Genomic DNA, 16,374 nt, shown 5'->3' on the forward strand with positions numbered 1-16,374 from the left:
CCAGTTCACCAACCCCTCAACCTCCTTGTGGTAAGCTTCCACACTGTCATCATGAATAAGGCCCACTACTGTTGTATCATCTGCAAACTTCACAATATGGTTGGTGGCAAACCTAGCACAACAGTCATGAGTCAACAGGGTGAACAGCAGCAGATGTAGGACGCAGCCCTGAGGAGAACCTGTGCTCAAGAAAATGGTATTAGAGGTATTTGTTCCACATATTGGAGCCTGTTGGTAAGAAAATCCAGAATCCAGTTGCACAAAGGGGTGTTTAAGCCTAAAAGGCCTAGTTTGTCTACTAGATGCTAGGGAATGATTGTGTTAAATGCCGAACTGAAGTCGACAAACAACAAATGCACATGAGTATTTCTTTCCTCTAAGTGCTTCAAGCTCAGATGGAGAACAGAAGAAATAGCATCCTCCGTAGAGCGATTTGGTCGGTAGGCAAAGTGAAGTGGGTCAAATGCTGGCAGGAGGTTAGATACAATAAAGTCCTTTATCAGCTTCTCAAAGCATTTCATAATGGTGGATGTCAGTGTCTAGTTGTAAACTGTAGGTGTGCATGACATGAGGACAAAATTATAGAGTACATACTTGAAGCCTTTGTCATAGAAATCTCCATCTTTATTCCTATCTTCATCTCTGTCTCTAACATGTACCTGGCACAGTATATGCCTGAATCAGATGCTGGGTTACAGTGCAAGGAAAAGAAATGAATGTGGTAACTTCCCATTGTCCTAAATGGGAATAGTTTTACTTATATCACCAATTCTGGCATCTGGGCGCTCCAGTAGTGTTGTATTAGCAGTGACGAACCCCTTGAGAAATTTTCTTGTATAATTTTAATCAAATCAGAGCAGTACAAGGAATTTTGATAAAGTCCTAAAGCACTCTGGCCTTTGCTATTCAGGTATAATTTATTCCAACCTTCCATGTCTTCTGAAAGAATTGTATAATATAGCAAAAAAGTAGATGAGAAGCTTTTCCATGAAGGTCACTAAAAATCCTATATTTAATGCTTGATCATCCTGTTCAGTGATGTATCAGAAGCTATTTTATTATAATTTGGTAAGTTCACTATGGACATAAATAACAGCCTAGCTCATTTGAGCAGAGAAATAAAACCAAGCTATTCAGCAGATATACTTATATTACCATATGATTCTTAAAGTGGCTTTTTTCAGAAAAGGTAGTGTCCAATCAAATATTCATAAAATGATAAAATAATATTTTTACAATTATGTCTGATGATAAAATTAAAAGCTGTTACGTGCTGTAGACAATGAACGATTGCCTTTGACTGGCTTTATTTTTATCATTAACTTGACGCCTAATAGCTGTAAGGCATTTAAGTAGCACAAAATACTTTTGAATTAACAGAATCTCTCATTCTTTGCCATATTATCCCTGTGGCAACTTAACATTGCTGCACAAGCATATAACATGGAAAAATGGTCATACTTGTAAAACAAGTGTTCTTTTGTGTTGTGGCCAGAGCTGGCAAGACAAAGAAATCTGTTTTAATAATATAATAGCATCTTTTAATATTTAAATGTGCAACAACAATTTTGGTTTTGGACATGTACCTGTTCCAAGTCAGTATCCCAAAGTTACATTTGTTACATAATGCTGAAAAATGTAATGCCCTTTTTATTGTCAGTTGATTTTGTACAACCAAATTTAATAGAGAAGCAAACTCAGCTTTATCTGTGCAACTAATTACAACTTTATTTACAAACAATATTGTAGGTACAGGGATTTAACCTCTGTATCAGTAGAAGAAAATTCATCTTGGAAGCATCGTGTTCAGAGCAGGGGTCAAATGATCTGTATTCTTTTACAACCATTTTAAGAGATTGGGTAACCAGCCATTGAATAATTGGGTATTTTCAAAGAGATTAAATTGGGTAAACCCAAAAGCTTAAGAAAAAACATGGCTAATTTTAAATGACTATTTATAGTAAGCCAGAACTATGTGTACTACCATACAATCTAATTTACATTTTTTAAAACAAATGTGCCTCGAGGGAGGGATAGACAAATATTCCTATGCTTATTGATGTATATATTATTATCTTTGTTTAAAGACATGTTTCTCGGATTCAGTGAGCCTCATGGGGGAATCAGTGGCTTTATCTCTGGTGCTTTGCTTAGAATTATACTCAACTGCCCAGAAAAAGGATAAAATTACAATTGGGAAAATCCTATAGGAGATGTTTGGATACAGTGGCGGTTATCATCTATAAATTGCTACAAATGACTTGTCTCCCATGGCAGACATTTTGTAAATAGACAAGCTCCTGTGGTAGCCATTTTATTGAAACACACACAACAACTCAACATTCCAGTCATACCTACCAACACAAATGTAAATCTTTCCTGTACCCTTAAAAATACAATGCATAAACGTTTGGAAGAAAAGCATATAGAATATAAATAGAAGGGAAAGACATACTATTTTTCCCCTTCTGATTGCTCTCTCTCAGATGCTTTGCTTTCCAGACTTGTCTTTCAAGAATAAAACTGTGTATTAATAGAGATAGTCTTCAACGTACGACCATAATTGAGCCCAAAATTTTTGTTACTAAGTGAAACATTTCTTAAGTGTGTTTGCACCATTTTATGACCTTTCTTGCCACAGTTGTTAAGTGAATCACTGTAGCTGTTAAATTATTCAAATTGTTGTTAAGTAACTCTGGCTTTCCCATTAACTTTGCTTGTCAAAAGGCAATCACATGATCCCAGCACACTGCAACTGTCATAAATATGAGTCAATTGCCAAGAATTTGAATTTTGATCACATGATCATGGGATGCTACAATGATTGTAAGTGTGAAAACTGGTCATAGTTTTTCTCAGTGCTGTTGTAATTTTGAACTGTCACTGTTGTACATCAAGCACTACCTGTAACAATTGTTTCTAAGAATTGATTAACATGAGGCAAAACTTTAAAAAAGATTTTCAGCTTGAATGATTGTAAAATATTATGATACAGTATATTGTGATTCTCCCATTTGTTTTTAAATAGCTGTTCAAGTTGCAGGATCATGTCAGTGATCCATATTTTTCTTTTCTATTTTCCTTTAATAGTAAGCATATTAAAGGAATCTTGGTGGATCTGGTACAAATAGAAGGACATAGCACTGAGAGCATTGCTTCAAAATGAGTCTTTAATTCCACCTTTATGATATATGCTATTTACATACAAACTACCATCTTCAAACTTCATCCCATATTGAATAAGAAGATGAGAAAAATAATAGGGACTCATTTCCCCCTTAATTGTCTCTTCTTGCAAGGCTTGAGTGGGTTGCTGCTCATTTATGCGGTCACTTAGTGATTCTTTGTGACCATCCGGTTTATGGATTGCTGCTTCCTCAACGTTGAAAATACAGAATTTTATGGCATCAGTGGTAGTATCTGGTCACTTCATGTTCTGCTGGATCTCTTTTACATTTACATTCTTTTCAAGCATCAGCAAAAACTGTTGTCTATAATTGTTGCTAACGTTGTCTCAAATAGAGATTTTCAACCGTCTTATGAGAATGATATAGGACCCACACAGAATGAAGGATGATTTTTTAGGTATTTGGGAGACTACAAGTTATGCACTGGCTGTCAACTTAGGGATACCTCAGTTTGTTGCCTGAAATCATGAGGCCCTAGTATTGTTGCCAATGGTAAAGGAAACAGGTTTTAACTACAGTACTATATTGACCCAAAAGGAAAATAATTCTGAACCAAAGACAAAATCTTCTTGGTGTCAGGAATATACTTGCTATTGTAAGATGTTTTACTAATGTCTAGAGAGTCAATAGGTTGCCACCTTGATATAGAGCTTTAAAGATATGCAGGTATCCTGATCTACAGGCAATCCTCAACATAACAACCATAATGGAGCCTGCCCATTGCAGTTATATGTCATGACAATTGTAAAATGAGTCAGTCATGTGACCAACTCGATTTTACTCTGTTTTACTATGTTATTAAAAGGTAAAGGTTTCCCTGCACATGCATGCTAGATGTTTCCAACTCTAGGGGCCGGTGTTCATCTTCGTTTCAAACCCAAAGAGCCAGCGCTTGTCTGAGGACGACTCTGTGGTCATGTGGCCGGCATGACTTACACACTAAAGGCGCATGGAACGCTGTTACCTTCCCACCGTAGTGGTTCCTATTTTTCTACTTGCATTTTTACGTGCTTTTGAACTGCTAGGTTGGCAGAAGCTGGGACGAGTCACAGGCGCTCACTCTGTTACGTGGCACTTGGGATTTGACCTGCCAAACTTCCTGTCGATCAGAAGGTTGGCAGTTTGGCGGGTCGAATCCCGAGTGCCGCGTAACAGAGAGAGCGCCTGTTACTCGTCCCAGCTTCTGCCAACCTAGCAGTTCGAAAGCACGTAAAAATGCAAGTAGAAAAATAGGAACCACTATGGTGGGAGGGTAACAGCGTTCCGTGTGCCTTTGGCGTCTAGTCATGCTGGCCACATGACCACAGAGATGTCCTCGGACAAGCGCTGGTTTTTCGGCTTTGAAATGGAGATGAGCACCGGCCCCTAGAGTTGGAAACGACTAGCATGCATGTGCGGGGGAACCTTTACCTTTACCTTACTATGTTATTAAGCAAACAAGGGGGTCGTAAGTGCAAACAGCGGTTGTAAGTGCAAATGTGGTGGGTCATTGAGCAAATGCCATAGTTGTCAGTGTGAACCCATTGTTTGCAGTAGGTATGGTTTTGCCAAAAACCAGAAGTGTCAGTTTTTAACGAAACCACTGTAAAATGCAGTCAGATGATCATGGGATGCTGCAATGCCTTGATAAGGCCACACTTGGAATACTACATCCAGTTTTGATCACCATGATGTAAAAATGATGTTGAGACTCTAGAAAGAATACAGAGAAGAGCAACAAAGATGATCAGGGGACTGGAGGCTGGAGGCTAAAACATATAAGGAATGGTTGCTGGAATTGGGTATGTGTAGTTTAATGAAGAGAAGGGCAAGGGGGGACATGATAGTAGTGTTCCAATGTCTCAGGGGCTGTCACAAAGAAGAGGGAGTCAGGTTATTCTCCAAAGCACCTGAAGGCAGGACAAGAAGCAACTGATGGAAACTAGTCAAGGAGATAAGCAACCTAGAACTAAGGATAAACTTCCTGACAGTTAAAACAATTAACCACTGGAACAACCTGCTTCCAGAAGTGGTGAATACTCTAACACTAGAAGTTTTTAAGAAGAGACTTGACAGCCATTTTTCTGAAATGGTATAGGGTTTCCTGCCTGAGCAGGGGGTTGGACTAGATGACCTCCAAGGTCCCTTCCAACTTTATTATTATTATATAAAACTTTTATTCATAAAATATGAAACTCAGTCAACTGAACACTCAAATTGACTGGCACTAATGGTTGACACAGGTTGCTGCCAGCATCCTAGGTATCAACCAGGTATCTCCTTAAAATGTAAGATGTTTTGAGTAGCGCAGTTTTTTGTAGCTTTGCTGGAGTTATTGCAGGAAGCTGCCAGCATCCTAGGTATCAACCAGGTATCTCCTTAAAATGTAAGATGTTTTGAGTAGCGCAGTTTTTTGTAGCTTTGCTGGAGTTATTGCAGGAAGCTGCAATTTCTTGATGTATTTTGCAAAGTTTTTGGACATAGTTCCCAGTGCCCCGATGACAATGGGTATCACTGTTACACGTTTCATCCATAATCGCACAGTTTCGATGGCCAGGTCGCGGTATTTTGTAATTTTTTCAGTTCTTTTTCTTCGAGTCTGGCATCTGGTACAGTGATATCAATCAGCTGTACGCTTCAGTTCTCTGTGACTGCGATATCTGGTGTGTTGTGTTCCAAATGGTGATCTGTCTGTATTTGGAAGTCCCACAAGATCTTCACCCTCTCATTCTTGACAACTTTTTCCACCCTATGTTCCCACAACTTTTCGGACACAGGCAAGTTGTATTTTTTACACAATGCCCAGTGGATTAGTTTAGCAACTCGGTCATGTCTAGCTTTGTAATCAGTTTGTGTAATTTTGCTGCACTCACATATTAAATGTGAAACAGTTTCAACTTTGTCATTGCAAAGTTGGCAATTTGGATTGTCAGTAGATTTTTGTATCTTTGCTTTCATGGCATTAGTTTGTAGTGCTTGTTCTTGAGCAGCCAGTATTAAACCTTCTGTTTCTTTCTTGATGATTCCCATCTTAAGCCATGCCCATGTCAAGTTGTTATCACATTTTCCTTCAATGTTTTTCAAATGCTGTCCATGGAAACCTTTGGTTTTCCATCTATTTAATCTGTCATCTAGCCATTTTTTTATATTCTGCCTTTGTTTCTGTTATTTTTATAATGCTCTGTTTTCACAGCCTGCAGCAATTTTTCTGTACTTTGATTTACATAGTCATTCAAACTTCGTCTTTCTTCTTCTACAGTTTGGTGGATTTGCAGTAGTCCTCTGCCCCCTATTGTTCTTGGTAGGTACAACCTGTCGATGTCACTTCGTGGATGTAGAGCGTGGTGCATATTCAAAAGTTTACGTGTTTTCTGGTCTAGGTGTTCCAATTCAGCCAAAGTCCAGTTGATAATTCCAGCTGTGTAGTGTATCACTGGGGCTGCCCATGTATTAATGGCTTTAATTATACTTCCAGCATTTAGCTTTGATTTTAGTATTTTGCGGACTCTCCTGATATATTCCTTTTGTGTTGACTCTTTGACTTTTCCATTCAAGATGTTATCTGCTTCCAATATGCCTAGGTATTTGTAACCATCATCCTTTGCTAGTGCTTTCATAGTACTTCCGTTTCCCAGTTCTATTCCTTCTATTTTTCCCATTTTTCCTCGCTGCATGGATAATATAGCACATTTTCCAAGTCCAAAGTCCATTCTGATGTCGCTGCTAAACAGTTGAACTGTGTTGAGTATAGATTCAAGTTCAGTGTAGCTTTTCGCATACAGTTTTAAGTCATCCATGTATAGTAGATGGTTTATCTTGCCATGCTGGCTTGAGATGTGGTATCCCAGTTTTGTGTTTTGTAATATTATTGTCAATGGAATTAATGCGATGTTGAACATTAGTGATGAAAGTGAGTCCCCTTGGAAGATTCCTTGTCTGATGTTGATTTCACCAATGTTCTCCCCATTTGCTGTTAGAACTGTTTTCCATTTTTGCATATTTGCTTTCAAAAATGTACAGATGTTTTTGCTGATTCCAAAGTTCTCCAAACATGCATTAATCCAACTGTGGGGTAATGAGTCAAATGCTTTCTTGTAATCAATCCATACCATATTTAAATTTGTTTTTCCTTGTTTTGCATTTTTAAGTACCATTTTGTCAATGAGCAACCGATCTTTTGTTCCTCTCGATTTTTTATAATTTCCTTTTTGTTCTGCGGGATACAAATTGTTTTCCATCAGATGATTGAATACTGAATTTGCCAGTATTTTTGTAAAAACATTTGAACGTTGTTGGCAGGCAAGTAATTGGGCGGTAGTTGCTTGGTTCTGTGCTCTTTTCAGGGTCTTTCATTATCAAGTATGTTCGACCAGCTGTTAACCATTCTTCACTTGTGGCATTTTGAAGCATTTCATCAAACTGAGTGGCCATGCGGTGATGGAGGCTGGTGAGGTGTTTCAACCAGTATCCACACAGCTCATCCAGGCCAGGTGCACTCCAGTTCTTGACCTTCTTTACTTGTTTTGCAACCATATTGGTGGTTATTACAATATTTTCCATTTTATTTTGTGTTACTTGTTTTTGGATATCTTTGATCCAGTGGGCAGTTTTATTATGTTCCGCTGGGTTTTCCCACAGTTCTTTCCAAAAGTTTAAGGTTTTTTCTTTACATGGTAGAACAGTAGTTTGGACTTTATTTTTGTCAAGTGACCGATAGAAGAGGTGCTGGTTTCTTCTGAACTGGACGTTTTCACGATATTGTTTTATTCGTCCTTCATATCTTTCAATTTTCTTTGCTGTTGCTATTGCATGCTTTTTTAGGTTTTCCATGATTTCTGTTATTGTTGTTTCCTCCAGGTTATATTTTTTGTATGAACTATTTTTCAGCTTTTCGTTCTTTAGTTTTCCTTCTTTCAAGTATTTCAATTTGCTGACATCACCTCGTAGTTTTTTTGTTTTATTTTCAAGTTGAAATTTCCACTTTGGTATTCCAGTGGGTTTCTTTTTTGGCATTTTATAATCCAGTTCTGCAGTTATAACGGCAGCTGTACTGTACATTAGTTGGTTTGTTTCATATAGTGTGCTGGATGGGATGGAAGTTAAAATGTTGTTCACAGCATTTAGTAGATCTTTCACTCATTTGCTATGCACTTCACGGATGGCAGGCAGTCTTTTTCTTTCTGTGTTTTCTTTGATGTGGTTTTCAATCTTTTCTTTCAGCATTTTTGCTAGATTACTTAGCTCTACACTTTCGAGTTGTTGCACAGGAGAGTGTTCATCCTGTTTGGTGGCTTCTTCCGCTGGTTGGTCAGTTTGTTCAGGTATTGGAACAATTTCTTCAGTCTGTTCATCATCATTGCTTGTTTTCTTTTTAGCCAATGTTCCTAGATGTTGAATTTCCACATCTGTAAAAACTTTATTATGGATGATGAAACATCTTTGATCCATTAATCGTTGTTCAGTTACATCACTTTCTGGGTGCTTTTCCTTCCACAGTTGCATCATTCTTTTTTGAAATCCCCTGGCTGTTGGTTCTGCCTGATAGTAGCATTGGATGATTTCTCGATTTTCTTCGGTTGTCCAGGTTTTGTGCTTCCGTTCCAGTCGCTTTACAGTTGTACGCTCTGGTTCCCCAGCAGTAACAACTGACCCCTGTGGCCCATTTTTTGACAGATGTCCAGGAGCCATAGCATCTGACGTGGTCCTTGTTGACCCAAGCGATGACCGATCCGGTATGGAATTTTTTTCTTCTTCTCATCATTGGTGATGGGAGGTGCCTGGGTTGGTTCACGGTGACTAAGCCACTACCAATCAGAAGACCAGTAATCCCATAACCATAGGGACCACACCCGATAGCTGTCCAGGCCCAGCCATGGGTTGTTGTTGTCATTATTATTATTATTATGTAAATGCAGCCATATTGCTAAGCGGCAAAGCGTTGTCACATGACCAGGGGTGACCATTGGAACTTTGGGTGACGGTCGTAAGTCTTCATTTTAAGGTAGATCATAAGTTCCATTGGTCATAAGTCAAAGTACCCATACTTAAGAAGCAGACAGAAATTCAAAACTTAAGTGAATTTTGTAAAATGATGTGAACATCTGCAGATTACAAATATCAGTCTTTAATACAGTGATAATCTGTTCCTAATATTATGTTTCCAAATGGATTTTTCTCTCATTGACTAAAAACCTTTTTTCCCCTTAGTAAAACAAGGACTAAACTGAAAAGTCCCAGGTAGCCCATGAAACAATTTTCAATTATTGTACTATTATAGGTTGGTACAATTTGTATTCTGGCATCACTGATTGTTAAAATTCTTTTTTTAAAAAACCTTTTAATTTTTGATCCCATGACATTTTAAAACAAAAGTTTCATTGAAATGAGAGTAAAGGCTAAAAAAAGTATTTGATTTTTATGATTATAAATCTCAGTCCCTAAGGCAACTTTATAGGAACAAAAGTTCGTTTTTCTAAACTTCCTCCACTTTGAACAATAACTGTCTTACTTGAAGTGTGGTATGGTTTCTTTGCCTACTGTTGTTAGCTGAATGACATGAAGAGACTTGGCTGGGATTTAAAAGTGACATTTTGCTTTACAAGACTTTCTTAGCTTAATGCAATTAAAGTTTCTGTTCATTTTTCTAAATGGGGTCATTTATGATTTTATAGTAAGTACAAACAGAATGTCACATGCTAATTGAAAATTATAAGGTTATTTTTAAATAGGGTTGGGTTTCTAGGACCAGAAAAGAATTTAGAATTATTAATAATGATGGTAAATTAATTTGCTCTGAATAACATACAAATATCCTTTCTGAACATGGGAACAATATGAATGGATATTCTAGTACATTCTATTTTGTACTAATACTGAAATAAATTTCAGAGATTGGCAATATAAATAGATGAATTGAGAGGTTAGTATCAAAATAAATGGTGCATTCTAACTTTATAAGTATACCATTATTCGGAATTTGGGTGGATTTGGCTTACGAATTTCAAAAGGAATTGAAACCAGCAAAGTACAATATATGAATTTATTTCTTCATCAGGAGTCTACTCCGGCATGCAAAAATATATTAGTTTCTAATTTTAAAAGTATGTGAAACATCTGTATTAAAAATAGAAAATAAATAGATTTTTATTTCTTATTTAGGCATTTCTTTGCTTGACAGCCAATTATAGATCCAATTCTTGGGTTTCCTAAGACTACAGGTAGTTCTCAACTTACGACCACAATTGAGTGCAAAATGTCTGTTGCTAAGCAAGACAGTGGTTAAGTGAGTTTTGCCCCATTTTATGACCTTTCTTGCCACAGTTGTTAACTGAATCACTGAAGTTGTTAAGTTAGTAATCCGGTTGTTATGTGAATCTGATTTCCTCATTAACTTTGCATGTCAGAAGGTCGCAAAAGGTGATCACATGACCCCAGGACACTGCATGGCCAGTTGCCTAGCATCTGAAATTTGATCACATGACCGTGGGGATGCTGAAGATAAGATAGATGAGATGAGATGAGATAAGATAACCTTTATTGTCATTTTTTACTGTGAGTACACTGGCCTACATTAAAAATGGAAATCTATTGCTTGCTGCCAAAAGAAAATATATATCTACTCATACACATACATAAACACAAATATTTGTTGTTAGTTGCGAAGTCGTGTCCGACCCATCGCGACCCTATGGACAATGTTCCTCCAGGCCTTCCTGTCCTCTACCATCTTCTGGAGTCCATTTAAGCTCACACCTACTGCTTCAGTGACTCCATCCAGCCACCTCATTCTCTGTCGTCCCCTTCTTCTATTGCCCTCAATCTTTCCCAGCATTAGACTTTTCTCCAGTGAGTCCTTCCTTCTCATTAGGTGGCCAAAGTATTTGAGTTTTAGCTTCAGGATCTGGCCTTCTAAAGAGCAGTCAGGGTTGATCTCCTCTAGGACTGACCGGTTTGATCACCTTGCAGTCCAAGGAACTCGCAGGAGTCTTCTCCAGCACTATAGTTCAAAGGCTTCAATTCTTTGGCACTCAGCCTTTCTTATGGTCCAGCTTTCACTGCCATACATTGCAACTGGGAAGACCATAACCTTGACTATACGCACTTATGTTGACAGGATGATGTCTCTGCTTTTTAGTGTGCTGTCTAGATTTGCCATGGCTTTCCTCCCAAGGAGCAAGCGTCTTTTAATTTCTTGGCTACAGTCCCCATCTGCAGTGATCTTGGAGCCCAGGAAAATAAAATCTGTCACTACCTCCATTTCTTCCCCATTTATTTGCCAGGAATTGAGAGGGCCGGACGCCATGATCTTGGTTTTCTTAATGTTTAGTTTCAACCCAGGTTTTGCACTCTCCTTCTTCACTCGCAACAAGAGGCTCTTTAGTTCCTCTTCACTTTCTGCCATTAGAGTGGTATCATCTGCGTATCTTAGGTTGTTGATATTTCTTCCAGCAATCTTAATTCCAACTTTTGATTCATCTAGCCCTGCCTTTCTCATGATGTGCTCTGCATATAAGTTAAATAGGCAGGGCGACAGTATACAGCCTTGCCGGACTCCTTTCCCAATTTTGAACCAATCAGTGGTTCCGTGTTCAGTTCTCACTGTTGCTTCTTGGCCCGCATATAGGTTTCTCAAGAGACAAATAAGATGGTCTGGTACGACCATCTCTTTAAGGACTTGCCACAGTTTGTTATGATCCACACAATCAAAGGCCTTAGCATAGTCAATGAAGCAGAAGTAGATGTTTTTCTGGAACTCTCTAGCTTTCTCCATGATCCAGCGTATGTTAGCAATTTGATCTCTAGTTCCTCTGCCTCTTCAAAATCCTGCCTGTACTTCTGGTAGTTCTCGACCCACATACTGCTGGAGTCTAGCTTGTAGAATTTTAAGCATAACTTTACTAGCATGAGAAATGAGTGCAATGGTGCGATAGTTTGAACATTCTTTGGCACTGCCTTTCTTTGGAATTGGAATGTAAACTGATCTTTTCCAATCCTGTGGCCACTGTTGAGTTTTCCAAATTTGCTGGCAAATTGAGTGTAGCATTTTTACTGCATCGTCTTTTAAGACTTTGAATAGCTCAGCTGGAATACTGTCACCTCCACTAGCTTTGTTGTTGCTCAGCTTTTCTAAGGCCCACTTCACTTCACATTCTAGGATGTCTGGCTCGAGGTCAGTGACCACCTCATTGTGATTATCAGGGACGTTAAGCTCATTCTTGTATAGTTCTTCTGTGTAATTTTTCCACCTCTTCTTAATCTCTTCTGCCTCTGTTAGGTCCCTGCCATTTTGGTCCTTTATCATGCCCATTTTTGCATGAAACGTTCCTTTCATCTCTCCAATTTTCTTGAAAAGATCTCTGGTCCTCCCTATTCTATTGTTTTCTTCTATTTCTTTGCATTGTTCATTTAAGAAGGCATTCTTATCTCTTCTACCTATTCTTTGGAATTCTGCATTTAATTGGGCATATCTTTTTCTCCCTTGCCTTTCGCTTCCCTCCTTTCCTCAGCTATTTGCAAAGCTTCCTCAGACAGCCATTTTGCTTTCTTGCATTTCTTTTTCTTTGGGATGGTTTTGGTTGCTACCTGTTGTACAATGTTGCGAACCTCTGTCCATAGTTCTTCAGGCACTCTGTCTATCAGATCTAATTCCTTAAATCTATTTGTCACCTCTACTATATATTCAACAGGGATATGATTTAATTCATACCTGACTGGCCTAGCGCTTTTCCCTACTTTCTTTAATTTAAGCCTAAACTTTGCAACAAGAAGCTCATGGTCTGAGCCACAGTCAGCTCCTGGTCTTGTTTTTACTGACTGTATAGAGCTTCTCCATCTTTGGCTGCAGAGCATATAGTCAATCTGATTTCTGTGTTGACCGTCTGGTAATGTCCATGTGTAAAGCTGTCTCTTGGGTTGTTGGAAAAGAGTGTTTGCTATGACCATCGTATTCTCTTGACAAAATTCTATCAGCCTGTGCCCTGCTTCATTTTGTACTCCAAGGCCAAACTTGCCTGTTATTCCAGTTATCTTTTGGCTTCCTACTTTAGCATTCCAATCCCCCATGATGATAAGGACATCATTTTTGGGTGTTAGTTCTATAAGGTGCTGTAGAGCTTCATAGAACCGGTCAATTTCATCCTCTTCAGCACCGGTGGTTGGGGCATAGACTTGGACTACTGTGATATTGAATGGTTTGCCTTGGATTCGAACTGAGATCATTCTGTCATTTTGAGGATTGTATCCCAGTATTGCTTTTTCTACTCTTTTATTGACTATGAAGGCTACTCCATTTCTTCTGAGGGATTCTTGCCCGCAGTAGTATACCTGATGGTCATCTGAATTAAATTCACCCATTCCTGTCCATTTTAGTTCGCTGATACCTAAGATGTCGATGTTTAGTCTTGTCATCTCTTGTTTGACCACGTCCAGCTTTCTTTGATTCATGGATCTTACATTCCAGGTTCCTATGGAGAAAAAATCTTTACAGCATCGGACTTTCCTTTCACCACCAGACATATCCACAGCTGAGCGTCCTTTCGGCTTTGGGCCAGTCGCTTCATTATTTCTGGCGCTACTAGTACTAGTCCTCTGTTCTTCCCCAGTAGCCTATTGGACGCCTTCCGACCTGAGGGGCTCATTTTCCAGCGTCATATCGTTTTGCCTTTTGGTACTGTCCATAGGGTTTTCATGGCAAAGATACTGGAGTGGGTTGCCATTTCCTTCTCCAGTGGATCACGTTTTGTCAGAACTCTCTGCTATGACCTTTCGGTCTTGGGTGGCCCTGCACGGCATAGCTCATAGCTTCATTGAATTACGCAAGCCCCTTCACCACGACAAGGCAGTAATCCATGAAGGGGAAACACAAATATACATGTGTTATATACATACATATAGTTATATATACACCTATCCCATACACATATATAAATATAAATCTTAATCACTGTCCATTCTGAATACATAAAGTAGCAGAAAGAGGAAACTTGAGAGTTCACAAGGTTGATACTATATGGAAGAACACTGTGGCTGAATCTGGATGCAATGGTCAGTCGTTAGTGTGAAAAACGGTCATAAGTCACTTTTTCCAGTGCTGTTGTAATGGTCACTAAACAAATGGTTGTAAGTCAAGGATTGCCTGTATGAATATCAATTTCCTTCCTAGAATGAAAGAAATCACTTTGCATCTTAACAAGTCATTCTTAAAATATGCTGATTCTTCTAGATTTCACTTCAACAAGCTCTAAATTTTTCTTCCAGAAAATCCTCCATCTTTAACAGGATGAAATTTTAGTTGACAAAGTTTTAACTGGTCAAAGCTGACTTTTATTGAGAAGAGTTTGTGTTTGGGGTGAGAATTAATTTAGAAAGTAGAGTTTGCCAAAATCCTTATAGAAAGACTCCATAGGCATTGCACTTGTAGCTGCACGTTTCTGGAAGCTAACAATTTAATTTTTTTATTTTTTTTATTTTAATTCCATTTATATCCCGCCCTTCTCCGAAGACTCAGGGCGGCTTACAAGCTTAGCAGTAGCCTTCATTCTATGTATATGCCTGCTTATTAGAGCTTTCATACACCCCCCCAAGCGGCATTATTACAAAGTCAGCTTAATTGCCCCCAACAATCTGGGTCCTCATTTTACCTACCTCGGAAGGATGGAAGGCTGAGTCAACCTTGAGCCTGGTGGGATGCGAACCTGCACTGATTGCAGGCAGCTGGTGTTACTTAAGGAGGCATTAGCCCACTGCTCCACCAAGGCTCTTAATGATGCCTATGTAGAAATTTACCACCACAGCTGTGGCTGCTGCTGATATTACTACTAGTAGTAAATTTTATTAGATGATATTATATACTGTGAAGACCTAACTTCCTGGTTTGATGGTCATAAGTACAAGGACTGGTCGAAAATTGCTTTTTTCTGTGCCATTGTAACTTTAAAAGATTGTGTAAAGAATGTATTAGGCAAATAAACTGGGCTCACAGAATTCACTAACTATGCTAGTATAGAATTAAATCGTCAGTGGTTCCTTGCACTTGAGGAACTGAGTCTGTGGCTCAAGACAGTGTCAGACTGTCACATTAAGCTGTAATATTTTTTATGTATTTGATGCGATTTTATACTATTAAGGTTTCTTAACTCCAGCAGAGATTTTAGCATGTTGTGTGAAACAGCCCATACAGAAGACATGTAAGGCAAATAGTGTCGTACAATTATGATGTCAGCCTTAATTTTAAGTTACAGGGGTGCATGGTAAGAGGCATAGCACAGCCATGTTTTGAAGACAGTAAGTCATTGTGAGAACATGGAGGCTCAGATATAGTCAGTATCCTCTCAACAAGAGTTTACAATATTTCCCCAACAGTAGAGAAAAAGGCAAACAGATTGACCCAGTGGTTTTTCTGCAATGTCATCTTAACTGTAGGCCTAAAACAAGTAATCATATTGCTAAAGAAAAATGTCATTGTTTGCTAGTATGACTGGAACGAAAGCTGAATAGTTATTTGGCCTGAAGGAAATAATCAATCTGACTTTGATAACCCATCATTTTAAAAGGGTCTTTTATGTTTGTGAAAAAAAGTGTGACGTCAAAGCTGAGGGAAAAAAAATAGTACCAAATTTCCAAGCTAAATTTACGTAGCTTCTCAAACACACAAACACATCTGCAGACAAGTACAAAAAGGTTCCCTGTGCAAACAGATTATTTTTTTCCATGCATTACAAATTAGTTTATGGTTATTAGAAGCCTGAGATGTAATGATCCAAGTTACTTGTGCCATATTTGGAAGAACTTGTTTAGGCTTCGTCCATCGTTGTGCCTTTGAACTGGTAGAACAGAAAATAAAATGAAAATTGTCCAACTAGTTGCCAGACATTCCTAGGAATATATAACGACATGCTGGAAATGCTTGACTATAATCATTACCAGGTGAGCTTGCTTTCTTTCTTTCTTTCTTTCTTTCTTTCTTTCTTTCTTTCTTTCTTTCTTTCTTTCTTTCTTTCTTTCTCTTTCTTTCTTTCTTCTTCCTTCCTTCCTTCCTTCCTTCCTTCCTTTCTTTTTTTCTTTCTTTCTTTCTTTCTTTCTTTCTTTCTTTCTTTCTTTCTTTCTTTCTTTCTTTCTTTCTTTCTTTCTTTCTTTCTTTCTTTCTCTCCCTGTGAACTTCAAGCACTGTCTCACTTATACCTAAATCCATTTATTTCTGCGGGCATGT

The 16,374-nt window shown here is 38.4% G+C and overlaps 1 protein-coding gene across 4 annotated transcripts in view; it reads left to right on the forward strand.

The window, feature by feature from the left end:
- MITF (melanocyte inducing transcription factor) overlaps nucleotides 1-16,374 on the forward strand; it is a 178,094-nt gene that overhangs the window by 136,765 nt on the left and 24,955 nt on the right. The gene's annotated exons all lie outside the window — the stretch shown is intronic.

Source organism: Vipera ursinii (genome assembly GCF_947247035.1).
Source record: "Vipera ursinii genome assembly, chromosome: 2".
Lineage (NCBI taxonomy): Eukaryota > Metazoa > Chordata > Lepidosauria > Squamata > Viperidae > Vipera > Vipera ursinii.